The sequence below is a fragment of the Oxyura jamaicensis genome, assembly GCF_011077185.1.
Source record: "Oxyura jamaicensis isolate SHBP4307 breed ruddy duck chromosome Z unlocalized genomic scaffold, BPBGC_Ojam_1.0 oxyZ_random_OJ62376, whole genome shotgun sequence".
Lineage (NCBI taxonomy): Eukaryota > Metazoa > Chordata > Aves > Anseriformes > Anatidae > Oxyura > Oxyura jamaicensis.
Window position 1 is genome coordinate 1 of NW_023305360.1, and position 4,465 is coordinate 4,465.

The window sequence follows — 4,465 nt, forward strand, 5'->3', positions numbered from 1 at the left end:
CGGGCCCGCGGCCGGGGCTGGGGCCGAGGCCGGGACCGGGCGGCCCCCAGGGCCCGCAGGCCGCGCTCCCCCGCCCGCCTCCCCCGTGCCCGCCGCCGCGCCGCGCGGCCTCGCCCAAGGATACTTGTTGCACGGCTCTCTGCGTGGTGGTGTCCGGCGACTGGGACTCCTTCAGCAGCTGCAGGATCTGCTGCAGCCCCTGCTCGTCGGGCTTCCACTCGTACTCCATCTTGGCTCGCTGCGAACACGCCACAACAACGGGCGGCCGCCCTCAGCGGCGCGGCAGGGCCCAGGCCGCGGGGAGGCGGGAGGGAAGGGAGAAGAGAAAGGAAGGAAGGGCAGGCAGGCAGGCAGACAGACAGGCGGGCGGGCGGGCGGACAGAGGGAGGGAATAGGGGCGGGAGGGAGCAGCGCGACGCCCAGCCCGCTCCCCCCCCAACCGCCCCCGGGTGAGAGAGAGGGAGGGAAGGACGGACGGACGGACAGCACCGACCTGCTGGCTCCTCCGCCAAGCCGAGCGCACTGAGTCACGGCGGGCTGGAAACCCGGCCCCGGGAGCCGCCGCGCCGCCTCCTCCTCCTCCTCCTCCCGCTGCGTCCTAGCGCCAGGCACGCCTCCGCCCGCCCGGGCCGCCGTCAGCCGTCCCCCGGTGCGTCCCACGCCGCCAGCAGCCTGCCGGCGACAAAGCGCCGCCACCCTTCAGCGCCTCCCCCTGCGCTACGGGGTCCCGAGGCAGGTCCCGAGGGGTGGGGGGGTGGGGAGAGGGGCCGGGGCTGCCGCCCGCGGGGGAGGTTTTGGGGAGAGAAAGCAGCCCCGGGGGGTAGGGACGCGGTCCCTGCCTGCCTGCGCGGCCCGCGTGCCGGGCGGGACCTCGGTGCCGCGGGAGGAGAGAACAGCTTGGCAAAAAGGGGGGCACGCGGCTCGAAACCAACTCCCCTGAACGCCCAGTACATCGTACCCTCACCCACAAAATACATCACCACAGATCTCAGGTCAAAATTGTCAGTTTTCACATATACCCATATTTACACATTCCTGTTTGTATATATTATACATATGCTAACGGCCAAATGTGAAATGTTTAAAATACGAACGTGAAAACCTGTAATTCCTTAGCTTTTCCGATCTGATTTTAGTCGCTGTGTTTGTAAGCAACCTGCTTGACAAACAGAAAACTAGTTTCACTTTCTGCCTCTGCTGCAGCACAGCACTGGGTTTGAGCCACACGTGCGTGGCACAACGCAACCTTCAGAACTGAGGCAATCCCGAGGCATCAAGGGCAGGGAACAACAGTGATTCCCAGGTAATTTGCTGTGTAACTCTTTGTCTCACCTCCCCATAGTTCTCAGTTAAATCAGTATTTAAGTTACAGTCAGCTGGTACTAAGAAGTGTCCTGAGCCAGCTTTCCTTCTGTTAAGATGAGCCACCAGCCCTGCAGAAGGAGCCAAAACCAGTACCCACAGCAGAACAGCGAAGCAAACTGGATTAGGCAGCAAGTATGACAGGCCGTGTACCTGTAATATCCCGCTTCTGGATAATGAGGACAGTCAGTCAGGAAAGCATGCACACTGGAATAAGAAGCAGGAAACTATCTAAACAGCAGAGAAGTATGCAGCACAGCACACAAGAGAACAAAACCAATGGACAGAAAAATACTGTCTTTTAAAATAAATATTATATTAAATAAATAAATAATATAATAAATATTATATTAAATAAATATATTTTATTTTAAAAGTCGGTATTTTTCTGTCCATTGGTAAAGCAAACAAATAAATGGGATGTTCGATGCTACCTGCTGTTTAAGCAATTGCCACGGTTATCCCAGGGCTGTTTGGGAAAGACTGCTAAAGCAGTGCATCTCTTCAGAACTTTTCCCACTGAAATGCCTGCAGACTGGAGTCACTAAGGTAGGAGAGTAAAGACTCGCCACCAGTTACAAGGAAAGGAAGGGCACAAAGTTTTATACAAGATTTTTGTGATCGCTGGGAATTGCCACTCGTTTCCCTCTGGCACAGAAAAGTCTCAAGCAAAGAATCACGGCTAACCAGATTCAGACCATTACGAACTGTGCTCACTGTTCACAACATATGTGCAGCAGAGCTTTCCATAATGAGGCTTACACAGCTGGAGCAGATGAAAGGTGAGGTCCAACAAACTAAGGAAGTGCTCATTTGGGTCTCACTTCTCCAACTGCTGCCTTACCAGGAAGGTTTTAGAAACTTCATTATCACTGAGACTTCTGGCTCACTGTCAAACTTGGTTGAAATTGTTCAGAGCTTCAAAAGTTACTGTCCAGAATTTATTACACAAGGATTACATCTGCCTAATTTGATCAGGAAACCAAGGGCCCTGGACAAAAATAAGATTAGACATGGGAAACAAGGGACGAGACTAGAAAGGAAGGTTGAGAGGCAGAACAGGAAGAAGCAGGAAGGGAAACAGGCCATGGATCTGGAACTAAGAATGACTGATGTTGCTTTCCTTTCCATGAACATGACCAGAATTAATTCCCTGTCTTTCTGCTGTGGAAAAGAGAAAAAGGCATACAAATCAGAGTAGGAATGAATGGGAACTGCTATAGATAGTGGAACATGTAAAAGCTTTATGTGATTGTCCTAAGGGACAGGTTCCTCCTGAGGTTCTATATAGGATCCTTTACCCCACTGGAAACTACTCAGCATACACAGAAATTAAAGCAGGTAATTAATTAGCTGGATACCTTCTTTTCTTGACCATTACCTTGAAGTTATTTTTACCCATCTCTTATCCTTTGAATTCTGTTGAGAGGGGAAAATACTTTGAGTGAAAAAAACAAATACGATTTAAAGTAAAGAATATTATAGAAAAAAACGAGACCATTGCTTCTTTCTATATCCTTTGCCTCCTTGTTTTCTAGTACCATTTCCCTCCAGCAAGAATCTTCTTGTGTAGAGAGAAATTCAGCATCTATGTTAAACTAAGCAGTGGTTAGAAGCCTGGAAACTACCCATCAAAACATATGATGGCCTAGTTCATCCCACTCAATCAGTAGAATGCACCAGAAATAAATATGGAGCACTGCATCTACATATGTTAAGACAAAAGTTCACTGAAGAAGACAGAAGACTGGAACAAGTAGTGAAGCCAACCTTTGATGTCTCCATTATCCAAGCTTCAGATGTCACACCCAAGAATCCACTGGTATCACAGAAATGTGTAATATTAAAAAAAAAAAAGGGAAACACACAAACAAACAAAAACCCCTGAACTAGTCTGTATCTTTATTTCTCTCTCAACAAACCTTGCCATGTTATATTTGAGCATCCACAAAGAGCGCAGAGATAATTTTTATTATTTTTTGTTTGGGAACTCTCTTCCCTTTCTCTCTCAGAATGTCGCATTAGATCAGGCTGAAATGACACTTCTCAGGCATATCTCATACAAGGTAAAAGGGGCTGGGGCAATGATGGGACTGCAGGGGCTGTGGGGTGTCAGGACGGGGAACAGACGTATGGCACCATAGGTTTTAACTGGGGCTGGGGGGGGGCTCTCCCTCCCATCTCCCTAATGGAGGAGGGGTCCCACAATCACAGCTAAGCCGTAGTAACAACGGTGCAAACCTGCCCTTGGGCCCTGTTTCCTCGTTCTCATGAAATGTCACAAGTCACTTCTGTGCCAGAATTTGGTAACCCAGGTTAGACCCTGACTGCTTGGCTTCGGAGCTTCCCAGGACAGACCGGGCCACAAACTGGGTGACTTTACCCATTTTCTGTCTCTCACCAGGGGTGCTGGAGACAGCCGTAAGGAGGTGAGGTGGTGACCTGTGAAAACTGTAAATCCACATAAATGCTGCATGGTGGTGGTGTGTTAAAAACTGTAAATCCACATAAATCCTGCAAATTGGACAGGGGACAAGGTGTCGTGAGAGGTGCTCTGCTAGCGTAAGTTTCAAAAAATCTGAATAAAAGTGGTGGTACCTGTAGCTATTTAGGAAAAAGACAGTGGAATTTTATGGAAAAGCTTGGTCTGCCACGATTGCATTTGGTACTGCAAACCAAAGGCAGTTTTAATGTTGATCCCTGAAGGTTTTTGGTGATTGTTATTGGGGGACCAATTCCCTGCCTAATTGGACTACTGGAACATCTGGGCAGTTCACAAAACAGAGCAGACGAACTAAAATGATCAATTCAAGTCAAACGGTGATAGGAAAAAGGTGTCGCCTTACGCTCTTTTGTCTATGCAAGCTCAAGCAATTGCTGCTAGCGCCGACAGTGCTCCGGCTGTGCTGCCAATGCCTCTGGGTTGTTCCTCTCTCCCCTTCTGCACCCCCGGCTGCTGATCCTGATCGTGCTCCGCGAGCTCCGTTAAAGGAGATGGTTCTCCCTCCGCCGCCCCGCTGGGGTGCGCGTGCCTTTTAGCGCGGCAGGCTCGGCGGCGTGACAGCAACAAACGCCGCGGTTACAGGAGGGCCCTGGAAAAGCA

At 50.3% G+C, this 4,465-nt stretch overlaps 1 long non-coding RNA gene across 1 annotated transcript; it reads left to right on the forward strand.

Moving 5' to 3' along the window:
- The first annotated feature begins 1,265 nt into the window (after window positions 1–1,265).
- Window positions 1,266–3,202, forward strand: LOC118158674. The gene is made up of 2 exons (XR_004746867.1): window positions 1,266–1,303; window positions 2,901–3,202. It is a non-coding gene; the product is annotated as an uncharacterized LOC118158674 (long non-coding RNA).
- The last annotated feature ends 1,263 nt before the right edge of the window (window positions 3,203–4,465 follow it).